The sequence below is a fragment of the Cebus imitator genome, unplaced genomic scaffold, assembly GCF_001604975.1.
Source record: "Cebus imitator isolate Cc_AM_T3 unplaced genomic scaffold, Cebus_imitator-1.0 Scaffold17, whole genome shotgun sequence".
Classification (NCBI taxonomy): Eukaryota; Metazoa; Chordata; class Mammalia; order Primates; family Cebidae; genus Cebus; species Cebus imitator.
The window spans coordinates 11047882-11061893 of NW_016107332.1; the positions used below are offsets into that span (position 1 = coordinate 11047882).

Here is a 14012-nt window from a genome sequence, read left to right on the forward strand (position 1 = left end):
AACATGATACTTCAAATGCATTTTAATAATCAATTTCCTTTAACCTTTCTTACTTCCCCCAAAGGAAGACAAGGCATTGATTTTCCTCATGTTTGTTATATATAAGAAAAATAAGCTAAGAGACATTAAGATTAGGATTAATTTGCATAATATCACACAATAAGGTGAAGACTCACCTCTCAAATGCTGATATTCTGTCTTGTGTTCTAGTCATTGTATCACAGTAGTCTCTGGGAAATGTAATATTATTGTCGGTATTTTATGATATACAATATGTAAAATGGAATGCAGAGAGTTGAATGGTGGTTATCAAGGGCTGGTGGGGGCTCAGAATGGGGAGATGTCATTCAAATGATGCAAATTTTCATTTAGGAGAAATAAGTTTTTTGGGGGGTCTACTATACAGCAGGGTGCCTATAGTTAATAATGACACATTACGTAATTGATTTCTAAGAATAGATTTTAAATGTTCTCAACACACACACACAAATTAAGCACCTGAGGTGAAAAATATGTTAATTGGTTTGATGTAATCATTCCATAATATATACATATGACAAAACATTTCATTGTACACCATAAATCTATACAAGTTTTGTTTTCAACTTAGAAAAAATAAAAATAAAAAATAAAGACACATGTATAAACAGATAGCCTATTGTGAGGAAGTAGAGCAAAGTCACTGAAAACAGATCGCCTCACCTTAAATCCCCACCGGCCCATGTTTCATCATGTGAGAAATGATTTTAATGCTACCTATTCCACAGGGTGTTTTGAAGAATAAATGAGTTACGATGTTGTAAAGTAATTTTCTGTGAGAGCTCGATCAGTGTTAATGAACATAAAAATCTTTTATTGTCTGTACATGGAAGACACTCAATAGATATTAGCTGCATAAACTCTCCAACATGGAGTGTTAATTCAGATGATGAATTAATATATTTGTCATGTAGAAAACATTCTAGAAATTCAAGGAGTAAAAGAATAGTAGAAATTTTGAAAAAGCAAACTTCTGAGTTCCTTTGTAAAATTCTGTGAATCACTGCTTTGTAGAGAGTCATACAGATATTCTCTCCTAAACCAAATATGTTCTTTTCCCATAAACTGCCATTCCATATGTGGCAAATCTGTATCCAACTTGCAATTTAATGGAGTGGCTAAATGTGCATGCTACCATAAGCCTCAGCAGATAAGAAGAGAGTTATAGTTAATTTGTGAATTCCTGTTGTAGCAATTTCAATACTACAACAGTATGCTTTAGTATTTACATGAATTTACATGATTTTTTTCTAAGTCTTATTTACTGACATATGGATAATGTGACTTCATTGCAAAGATTTTCCCAAAATATTCATTTTTGTACTTTATATCATTTCCAAGTTTGCAGACTATGTATTCTATCCTGTTGAAAATCAATTCTCCATATTTGCTTTCGTGTTCATAGAGAATGAAATTCAGAGAGAAGGAATTAAGTCTAAACCAAGATAAATTAGATGCATCTTTTCCTCTAGGCAGTGGAGCAAATGCAGACTGTAATTTAGTAACAGCACATCTCTAGAAAAAATTACCATTTGTAAATATGTCATAATCTAAGAAAAGGTGGATCCACGATAGTGTTTTACAACTTTAATACTATCGTATGTGTACACAAATTTATGAACTGGATACACCATGTTCTCTGCTAGATTCACAGTTTCATCTATGCTGCAATTTTCTTTCTTTCAATACAAACTAAAGAATGATTAGGCTAGGCCAACAAAATACAATTATCTACTGTGAACTAACTGCAGTGCCCCATTATCATGTTGGCGCCTTGAACAGAGGTTAGAAATTTTTCAAATTGTGTTATTACTTTGTTGAAAAAAGAAAATTAATATCTAAGCTGATATAAAAGAAAAAGATACCTATAAATTATTGACAATGGAAGATCCCTGTGTAAATCTGCAAATCTACATTATGTATAAAGCAGAATAGTTTCCATTTTCAAAAATAATTTTTGATAGCTGATCAGAACGAAGTAGTTTTCTTGCTTTCTTTTTTGGTATTTTTTTTCTCACCATTATTCTTGTAATTTTCCATTGTTCATAGTTTTGTTGATTTATTACACACATATATCTCTTTTAAAATAAATATAATGAAGGATAAATATTATATAATAAATTCCATACACTTAAACATTAAACTTTGACAATGCAACAGACATACATTCCTTTAAAATCACTACCAAATTCTAGACATAGAACTCTCCTCCAAGAAGTTCTTTATTCACCTTGGCTTTCTATTCCTCAGGCCACTCATTCCCAGACAACTATGAACTAGTAGTTCACTCTAGATCAATTTTCATTTCTAAAATTTTACATAAAGTTTATACAACATAATTTATTTTTATTTGAAGTCTTCAACTTCAATTTAACATGATTTTAAGATCCATCATCATAGATGGCCTATGTATGAGTAGTCTATTCCATTTTATTGCCGAGAGGTATTTCATTGTATAGATATATCACAATATATCACAATAGTTTTAGCTATTTACCAGCTGATGAACATTTGGGTTGTTCACACTTTTGACTATTGTTTAAAAAAAAAAAAGCTGTTCAACACCCACCTATGAATGAGAACATTCAATGTTTGATCTTCTGCTCTTCTGTCAGTTTGCTGAGAATGATGGTTTCCAGGTTCATCCATGTCCCTACAAAGGACACAAACTCATCGTTTTTGATGGCTGCATAATATTCCATGGTGTGTATGTGCCACATTTTCCCTGTCCAGTCTATCATGGATGGGCATTTGGGTTGGTTCCAGGTCTTTGCTATTGTAAACAGTGCTGCAATGAACATTCGTGTACACGTGTCCTTATAGTAGAAAGATTTATAATCTTTTGGATATATACCCAGTAATGAGATTGCTGGGTCAAATGGAATTTCTATTTCTAGGTCCTTGAGGAATCATCACACTGTCTTCCATAGTGGTTGACTTTTACCACTTTTTAATTTTTGCCACTGTACTATGTATGTATATAATTGTGACTTATTTTGAATTTCCATGATCATTAATAATTTGACCATCTTCATCATTTACAACATTTATAAAGTATAGTTTCCTTTAGAAAGTGTATTTTCAAATCCTTTGCCCATTTTATTGGATTTATTTTTAATTTGTAAAAGTTTTGTATTTTTTTCATATGTTTGTTGGCCTCATGTATCTCTTCTTTTGTAAAGCGTCTGTTCATATCCTTTGCCCACTTTTGAATGGGCTTGTTTGGTTTTTCTCTTGTAAATCTGTTTTAGTTCTTTGTAGATTCTGGATATCAGCCCTTTGTTAGATGGGTAGATTGCAAAAAAATTTTCCCATTCTGTTGGTTGCCGATTCACTCTAATGACTGTTTCTTTTGCTTTGCAGAAGCTATGGAGTTTGATTAGGTCCCATTTGTCTATTTTGGCTTTTGTTGTCAATGTTTTTGGTGTTTTGGTCACAAAGTCCTTGCCTATCTATGCCTGTGTCCTGAATGGTGTTGCCTAGATTTTCTTCTAGGGTTTTTATGGTGTTGGGTCTTATGTTTAAGTCTTTAATCCATCTGGAGTTAATTTTAGTGTAAGGTGTCAGGAAGGGGCCCAGTTTCTGCTTTCTGCACATGGCTAGCCAGTTTTCCCAACACCATGTATTAAACAGGGAATCCTTTCCCCATTGCTTGTTTTTGTCAGGTTTGTAAAAGATCAGATGGTTGTAGATGTGTGGTGTTGCCTCTGAGGCCTCTGTTCTGTTCCTTTGATCTATATCTCTGTTTTAGTACCAGTACCATACTGTTTTGATTACTGTAGCCTTGTAGTATAGTTTGAAGTCCAGTAGTTTGATGCCTCCAGCTTTGCTCTTTTTGCTTAGAATTGGCTTGGCTATGTGGTCTCTTTTTTGGTTCCGTATGAAGTTTAAGGTGGTTTTTTCCAGTACTGTGAAGAAGGTCATTGGTAGCTTGATGGGGATAGCGCTGAATCTGTAAATTACTTTGGGCAGTATGGCCATTTTCACAATATTGATTCTTCCTCACCATGAGCATGGAATGTTTCTCCATCTGTTTGTGTCCTCTCTTATTTTGTTGAGTAGTGGTTTATAGTTCTCCTTGAAGAGGTCCTTTACGTACCTTGTTAGTTGTATTCCTAGGTATTTTATTCTCTTTATAGCAATTGTGAATGGCAGTTCATTCTTGATTTGGCTCTCTTTAAGTCTGTTATTGGTGTATAGGAATGCTTGTGACTTTTGCACATTGATTTTGTATCCTGACACTTTGCTGAAGTTGCTTATCAGTTTTTGGGCTGAGATTTTGGGCTGAGACGATGGGGTTTTCTAGATATACAATCATGTCGTCTGCAAAACTGGTCATTAGAGAAATGCAAATCAAAACTACATTGAGATATCCTCTCACACCAGTTAGAATGACAATCATTAAAACATCTGTAGACAACAGATGCTGGAGAGGATGTGGAGAAACAGGAACACTTTTACACTGTTGGTGGGAGTGTAAATTAGTTCAACCATTGTGTAAGAGAGTGGCAATTCCTCAAGGATCTAGAAATAGAAATTCCATTTGACCCAGCAATCCCATTACTGGGTGTATATCCAAAGGATTATAAATCTTTCTACTATAAGGACACATGCACAGGAATGTTATTGCAGCACTGTTTACAATAGCAAAGACCTGGAACCAACTCAAATGCCCATCCATGATAGACTGGACAGGGAAAATATGGCACATATGCACCATGGAATACTATGCAGCCATAAAAACAACGAGTTTGTGTCCTTTGTAGGGACATGGATGAACCTGGAAACCATCAGTCTCAGCAAACTGACACAAGAACAGAAAATCAAACACCGCACGTTCTCACTCATAAGTGGGTGTTGAACAGTGAGAACACATGGATGCAGGGAGGGGAGCACTACACACTGGGGTCAGTTGGGGGGAAATAGGGAAGGGGCAGTAGTGAGTGGGGAGTTGGGGAGAGATAGCATGGGGAGAAATGCCAGATATAGGTGATGGGGAGGAAGGCAGGAAATCACACTGCCATGTGTGTACCTATGCAACAATCTTGCATGTTTTTCACATGTACCCCAAAACCTAAAATGCAATTTTAAAAAAAGTTTTATATATATTCTCTATAAAATCTAGTTGTCTATATGCATGTTGTTAATACTTGTTCTTATCTGTGGCTTGCTTTTTAATTTTGTTAGTGGTATATGTCAAGGAGAAAAATATGTCCTTTTTGAGAAAGCCCAGGTCAAGGCCACACAGATATTTTCTTACATTTTCTTCCAAGAGTTTTATAGCATTACTCTTTACATTTGGGCAAGTGATTTATTTTGAGTTTGTTTTTGTATATCAACTTGAAATAAGGTTGATATTTGTTATTTCCTTAAGGATATCCTACTGTTCCAGTAAAATTTGTTGAAGACTATCCTTTCACATTAAATTGCCTTATTGTCTTTGTTGTAAATCAATCGACCATATATGTAGTATGGATGTAACTTTTGAATTTCTTGATATATATCTATTCATATACATATATTTACATATGTTCTAATATGTATATCGAAAATATTTTATTGTCAGCATCAACAAAATGCAGCAAGCAACAACAGAAAATTCACAAAGTCCAACAACAATAAGAGATTACCAAGCATCCAAAAAAAATGAATATATCTATAATCAGGAGACAAATCAATTAATAAAATGGAGCAAGAGATACACAGACAAAATTTGAAGACAGTGATGTTAAACATCCAATATAAATATGCTCCTCCTTAAGATAGGGATTGTAGAGGAAAACAATCATGAGGAGGTGGTAAATGAGAATTTTTTTAAAAAGAAAGACCCAAAATAGAACTAGATATGGAATAACAAGGCAACAAATGAAAAATATGCAAGATGGGATGAGCAACACATTAGGCAGTGCAGAAAAAATGATCCCTGAATTTGAAGACAAAATAATCGAAATTACCCATATTGAACCATTTACAAAAATAATGAACATAATATGCGGAAATATGCTGATCTAGTGTTTATGTAACTGTAGTCCAAGAATGCAGTTGGTGGAGAGGTGAGAGGAGTAAAAAGAAAATATTTAAACTGAATAGCTAAAATTTTTCCAAATTCAATGAATAATATAAGCCCACAACTCCTATAAGCCCAACAAACACCAATCAGGATAAAAATTAAAAATGCCTTTCTTTCGCCAAGTATGGTGTCTCATACTTAATCCCAGAACTTTGGGTGGCTGAGGTGGGTGGATCACCTGAGGTCAGGAGTTCAAGACCAGCCTGACCAACATGCAGAGACCCCATCTCTACTAAAAATACAAAACATTAGCCGGGCATTGTGATGCATGCCTATAATCCCAGCTACTCCAGAGGCTGAGGCAGGAGAACCACTTGAACCTAGGAAAGTAGATGTTGCAATGAGCTGAGAGAGTGCCATTGCACTCCAGCCTGGGCAACAAGAGAGAAAGTCTGTCTCAAAAAAAAACAAAAAAACAATTGCCTCTTTTTAACAGTGAAAGCAAAAGAAAGCCTTTTATTTATTTATTTACTTTTGGGACAGAGTCTCACTTTGTCACCCAAGCTGAATTACAGTGGCATGATCTCTAGTCACTGCAAACTCCACCTCCCAGGTTCAAGCAATTATCACACTTCAGCCTCCTGAGTAGCTGGGTCTGCTGGCAAGCACCACCATCCCCGGCTAATTTTGTATTTTTTGTAGAGAAGGAGTTTTGCCATGTTGGCCAGGCTGGTCTCGAACTCCTGACCTCAAGTGCCCACCTCGGCCTACCAAAGTGGTGGTATTACAGGCGTGAGCCACCATGCTTGGCCAGAAAGCCTTTTTAAATAAACACAAGTGTAAAGATTTCATTTCCATCAGAACTCAACTATAAGAAACGTTAAAGGAAGTTCCTCAGGCAGAAGGAAAATGATACCAGATAAAAATGTAGAGCTACTCAGGAACTGAAGAATAACAAAAATTATAAGAATGTGGTGAGATGTAAAACAAAGTTTTTCTTGCCTTAATATCTTTAGAAGATAACTGACTAGTCATGTTATTGTTGGCAGGAGGCCTCGATTCCTTGCCACATGGTCGTCTCTATAAGGTTGCTTGAGTGTTCTCACAACTTGGCTGTTAGTTTCCCTCAAAGCAAGTGATCCAAGAGAGAGTATGTGAGGAAGAAACTGCAATGCCTGGTATAACTCCATCCAAAAGTCGTATGTACTTTCACTTTCACCACATTCTAGTCATTGTATGTGAATCATGAAGTTCATGATTTAGGTGAGAAAAATCTTTTGAAGAGAGTAATGTCAAAGAATGTGTAGACGTATTTAAAAATTACCACAGGTTTGTGAGTGTTTAACAGCTGAAAGTAATAAACTGTTTTGCTTTGGAGAAATTACACATTACTCATCTATCACCTGTGCATGATGGGACTATGAATGCAGCAGCTCCACCCACTCCCAGACTCATGGTAACCTAGGAGAGGCCACTGGACACTGAGGAAGTAAAAGTTTGATCAGTGATTTCACAGCACCTGCTGTTTTTGTGTATCTGCCATGGGTCTTTTCTGGTAACTTATTGCTCCATTTCAGGGCCTAGAGTGATCAATTCAGGCATAGAGGCATAAATAATCGTAAATAATGCTGAGCAATCACAGATCACCTCTATCCTTCTATGTAGAGTATTGGTCTTCATGTCAGACTCCTTAGATTGGGATCCTGGGTCTATCACTATGGAGATGGATAGCCTTGAGAAAATTACTTAAGCTTCTTTGTGTTCCAGTTTCCTCCTATCTAAAATTGAGATTAAAAAATATACTACCTTTCTCACTGGGCTGTTATGCGTATTAACAGAGTTAAAATGGGTAGTTTTATATTTATGCTTATATGTATAATTGTACTTATATTTATAATTATTTATAAAATTCATATTTATTTTTATATATTTATATTTACATATTTTTAAGTGTGATTTCAGAGAGGACCTGAATCTGTGACTATTGGCAACTGATTTCTTAGACATACTGAAAAAAGCTTTTGGAGGAATAAAACCCAACAAAAAGAATGAAAATTAAAAGGTAGTACCAATATCATGATTTGAACCCCTGAATCCAGATGTGCCTGAATCCATAGGTGGACTCCACTATTGAGAAAGCCAATCAATTTCCTTTCTTATCACCTAAGTTAATTTCAAATTTCAATTTCAAAGGATTCTGAGAAATACGGTATATAAAACTAGTAGCACTGCTCTTATACAGCATGAGTCACCAAGAATGTTGACTTACGTTGCCCACAGCCATTATAGTACATACAATTTTAATAAAGGGAAAACCACATATGCTAATAAACTTTGAATGGTAAGTGATGGTCTTACTATCCAGGTAGGTGAGCTGGAATCGGGGAATTGATGTGAAATTCTCACTTACTGGGTCATTGTTTAGGAAGATTTTATCTCTGTCCTGAAACAGGAAGGGTAGTTCAGATGAAGTGAGGCCTAGTCAGGTGCCCAGAGGAAAAAGAAATTATCAAAAACTAAATGCCAAAAGTTAAACTAAAAAGGGTAGGGACAAGGGCAAGTGAATGTTGGTATTAGAGAATTATTAAAAAAATCTTTACCTTCTTTAAAATTTGGCTTAAAAGTTATATGTAATTTTTGTCTATTTGAAAACACTAATAAATTATATTAACCAATTCCCTATCCACCAATTTCTTATCCTGCACACCTCAATTTTATACCAAAATATTTCTAAAGTAATTTTGATGCAGTGAAGAATTTTAAACACCTATTATCTTAAGTTTGCAATACTTTTTGGTTTATTATTATTTAAGACCATAAAAACTGAAACTTGCTATAAAATACATGACTATTTTTCCTTCGAAATTATGCGTGAATGTGTATATTGTATATGTAAGTGTATATACAGATTCATATAATGATATATATGTTCTCTTAACCAAACAATTTTCTGATATATTCTCTATTTTTTGCTGAAGCTTACTTTAAAAAGTGGTAAGAAAAGTTACCATTCAGACAATTCATTGTGAAAAAGAAAAGGAGAGGAAACCAATTGAATAATTATCTTCAATAGAAAATAAAATTATTATTTACTTCCTGGTGCTCTTAAAAGATATAACATTCATTTGTTCAAACAATGGAAACTAAATGACAAAAGAAGAATAATATGAATGCTATATTTTTTATAAAGGAAACACTTTTAAAAATCAATTGCTATAACATTAGCAGCAAATCTTCTTAGTTATATTCTGAGGAGAAATTGAGAAATGATCACTAATGCTAATAATGAAGAACATAAAATGAAATTAGACTGGCTTTGAAGGGACAATAGCAAATGCCTTTGAGTCCACTGTAATTTATTCAATTAAGTCACAGGCAAAACATAACTAAAGTCAACCACTGATAATAAATACAAAGTGTCAAACAACATCTTAAAAATAAGGAATGTTTCAAAATATTGATGTAAAATATTTTGATATCTGGCAAATGATTGACTTAATTTTGTATTATTTGCTCAAATATATAATCCTCATGTAGGGAAAGTTTTCATGTCATGATTTTATCAATATTATTCGTTAGAAGCACACAATCATATTACTTGTTGGTAGCAAGTAGATTATAAAAGTGTAAAATTAGAGTTCATAGATATAGCCTGGTACTGTGGTATCCCATTCTTTTGAACATCATGGCAAATTTAGGATAAATATTTAAAAGTAGCAATTTTGTAAATTGAAATAATGCCAATTTTCACTGCTCTATTTTATTAATACATACTCTAATTACTCTTTATTATCCATGCCCTGGGCCATGTTTTGGAATTCTAAGCAACAGAAGTTAGTAGGTTTACGTTGGCCTTAAACAGATTTTGCATTTGAAAAATTTAATCCAGGAAAGGAATTTAAAGAAAGAATAAAAAAATGACCCATTTATTCTGAGCTTGAAAAAGGCACATCATGCAGAGGAGAGCTGGATGCAACCACAGTGAGAAGTGACTTATATTCATACCACATGCTAATATTTCAGATTTCACTGATGTCTTTTCACAGTGAAAATAGCCCACACTCTTGGCCTCATGTCGAGTAACACACCTGGTAGTGGGAAGAAGATCTTGAAGCAGATGAACTGCTACATTGCTCATAGCACTCGCTCTGTGGGGAAGCTGTGCTCATTTTGAGCTCTGCTGTGGATGAAAAGACAAACCAATAACCTGTGGAAAGTCAAAACACACACAAAATTAACCTTGATAGGCCCATAATTGAGAAACCAATCAAAAGACAACATATTAGCCAGCATACTAACTCTGATTGATTCAATATGCTTTCTCTAACAAGGCATTTATGCTCCTTGTTAATGTAACTGACTTGTTCTCTTTGCTCCAAATTTGAATATTTATAAAGCAAGTCCCTTTAAAAAATGTTTTATATCTTTTTTCTCAAGTGTTACATTAACATCTCCCATAGGATTTTATATATTTGTTTACCCCTACTTCTTCATAATCATTTAACCTTTATGTATTATTATAATCATCATTACCTTTAATCATATTATTTTCTTAACAAATAATTCTTCCCTAATATGATCGTTATATTATTATTTTCCTAGTAAATTATCAGTATCAAAGAATGATATCAATACATCCTAGAATAACCATCCTATTCTTTAAATGCCTCTGAAAAACAATTCTATATGCTCATTTCCAAATTTTCACATTCATAAAATTATTTCACATTCGTAAAGTTCTTCCTTTCATTAAACCTAAACTGTTCCTATTTCAAATTACATCGATTTGCTGTGGGTCACTGGAAATAGGCAACTATTGATTACGTTTTCTGCACAGTGAATATTAAGGATGAAATTGTCAAGGAGACATTAAAATGTGACGTCTTGAATCATGAAGACAGAAAACATCTTGAAAGTTCATTGCCTTATCTGGAAGTCAATATCGAATTAACATCAGGAAAACTAACAATTACTTCCTGATTAATACTCCAAAATAAAAGTAACAAAATTTGGTCTTTGTTTCTTTGTTGCAATAACATTATGGTAATTTTTTTGTTTTAAATTAATTATACCATCTTACACTCTCCTGTTTAATTATTGGTAAGTTAGTTTATATACCTGTCCATTCACTAACTCAGTAGTCTTTTCCTTATATAAAACAATCTTATGTATCTAACCAATTGGAATATTATTTATAATTTTTTGAGCAAGAGAACACAGGAATATTATTGATGTTATTTTCCTATATTTTTCAATGGTATAGTAATCAAATTTTAAATGACTATATATATTAAACCTTAGTTTATTTAACAAACACATTTATTGCACTGGCCATGTACCAGGCATAATTATAAGTGCTTTAATAATATTAATTCATTTAATCTTATTAACAATAAATTATATTCTAATCACAATATTAATGTTGAGAAGTATGCCAAGGTAACACTGCATATAATATAATAGTAGAGTTGGAATTTGAACCCAGATAGCCCCAGTTCCAGAGTCAGTTCTCTTACCCACTGTTTCATGCAATCAAAAAGGAAAGGGAGGGAGGACACTATGAGAGGATGGCTATGGCAACATACTTTTTGAATCTCATAAGCATACAGAGAGCAGCTGGATACTAAAACATACAAAACAACTAGATCAAATGTCCCAAAATTATAAGCAACTTTTACAGCAAATTGAGAAGGCAAGATATTTCTACAAACTTCGAAACACATATGATTGAGCACCAACCATCAACAATCACAAGACCCACACGACAGCAGCCTCTGTGCAGGACAAAGCAGAAAAGGCAACAAGGTGTCTTGTCACAGCATTCCAATTTGAAGACAGCAGCTGAACTGAGAGTGTTTTTGCCAAATCCAGTATGAAATGAGTTGAGAAGTCCACAGTAAGATAACGAGAAAAAACTGGTGCAGTTTGGCTCTTTGAAAATCTTAAAACAAACGAGTTAGGCTTCAAAATGACCTAAAGTAAAACTAAAATTACTTAAGAGATTAAAAAAAAATTCAGGAATGACATGAAAGAAAACCTGAGAGGTATATTAAGAGAACTCAGGAAAAAGAAATTTTTTCAAAAATCCAACTTTTCAGAAATAAATTAGAGAAACATAAACACAATAGGAAACACTTTAAGATAAATAAAAGGTAAAAGATAAAAAAGAAGAAACTTTTTAAAATTCAGAAGTAAATGAAAGAAGAGATTTAAAAAATTAGAAAGTGACAACTATTGAAGATGGGCAAAGGAAGAATTTTCAACAGACAGTAACAGCCCAAAGGATGAAAGAGGAATAAAAGAAAAAGAAAATGACACTAAAAATTTCAATTCAGAAAAACTTCCTAATATAAAGAAGAGTTTTAAATTATGTATTAAAAGAGCATATCAGTTGGGAGTGGTGGCTCACTCCTGTAATACCAGCACTTTGGGAGGCTGAGGCTGGTGGATCACCTGAGGTTAGGAGTTCAAGACCAGCCTGGCCAACATGGTGACACCCCATCTCAACTAAAAATACAAAATTAGTTGGGTGTGATGGCACACGCCTATAATCCCAGCTACTCGGGAGGCTGAGGCAAAAGAATTGCTTGAACCCAGGAGGCGGAGGTTGCAGTGAGCTGAGATCATGCCACTACACTCCATCCCGGGCAAAAAAAAAAAAAAAAAAACTCCTTCTAAAAAAAAAAAAAAAATCACTTAACATATGTAAGAATATGGTCCCACAATGACCAATGTCACGAAATATGGGGCTTCAAAAAAACAGAAAAATTTTTTGATATTAAGCTAATTAATTAATTAATCAAGAGAAATGTACTAGTTTATAATTAGTCTCTTTGACAATGACATTTAGCCTCAAAGAAAACAGAGTAATATAGTCAAGATATGCAATGAAAACAAATGAAGATTTTAAACTCAGCAAAACTAAGTTCAAACTATTATCAATATATAAGAACTTAAAGTTCAAACTATTATCAATACGTAAGAGTTTAAAAAATATTGTTCCCTTGAGCCATTCACAAGGAATTTACTAAAGGCTGAACTTCAGACAATTAAGATGACTAGAAAACATCACTATAAGGATGAGTGGTGATAACTAAACTTATGGACGTTTATAGATGTAAAATTAACGACAGTTGTCACGGGAAGGGTATTGTTCGAATAGCTATGTGCCGTGATATTTTTAAATGATGGAATAAGGAAGAAAATCTTTTATGAAAAACTACTTTCACTGTTTTTATTAATTATATTAGCAGTGGAATATTTATATTATTATTATAAGATTATTGTGTGTCACTGCTGTATAAAACAAGTGAAACAAGTGAGTAATTATCATCACTTATGATCTCAAGAATAAGAGTTTTTCAAGTTGGAGAAATATAGATGGAATGCAGAGTGGTTAAGCTAAAAAGAAAAAGAAAAGAAAACCTGCATTGAACTGGAATTATCAATATGAATCATGCTATTGGAATGCTAATTTTTATATTTTGCTGACTACCTAGCATACTTAACTCCCAGATTATAGTCTTACATTACCATTTATTACTAAAAGAAGGTGAGGCTGTAGGGGGATATGGCTGATTCCAGCACTGGAGCAGGGAATGTGGAAAACCATATCAGACATCAAGGAAGCCATTAAAGGCCATTATAATCATGTCAAAATGACGCAAAAGCTAATTTCTAGAGGCTTTTATTATCCAGTGATACACAAACTATTTCATAATAATACAACATTATTGGTTAATATTGAAGGATAATAGACAACCTATTAATTCTCTTGAAAATAGATATACAGAAGGGCAGAGTCAAGCATTTATCATGCCTTTCCAATTTGAATTTTCCAATGAGTAGCCAAGTACAAGAGGAGGGGATGTGTCTCTTCATAAAAGTATTTAATTAACAAATTAAGAGAAATAATAGAGGAATATGAGATATTTAATTCCTCAATTAACAATAATAGAGGAAA

At 33.6% G+C, this 14012-nt stretch overlaps 1 long non-coding RNA gene across 7 annotated transcripts in view; it reads right to left on the minus strand.

Moving 5' to 3' along the window:
• The window catches only part of LOC108290737, a 74010-nt gene extending 61986 nt beyond the window's left edge, over positions 1 to 12024 (minus strand). For 4 of the 7 annotated variants that reach the window (XR_005197196.1, XR_005197191.1, XR_005197193.1 and 1 more), the window contains exons 1-3: positions 11789 to 12024; positions 10138 to 10256; positions 177 to 230 (exon numbers count right to left, since the gene is read on the minus strand). This is a non-coding gene — a long non-coding RNA (uncharacterized LOC108290737). The remainder of the gene's footprint in view (positions 1 to 176; positions 231 to 10137; positions 10257 to 11788) is intronic. The other 3 variants (XR_005197190.1, XR_005197199.1, XR_001819691.2) reach the window with 2 other exon arrangements.
• Positions 12025 to 14012: the final 1988 nt, after the last annotated feature.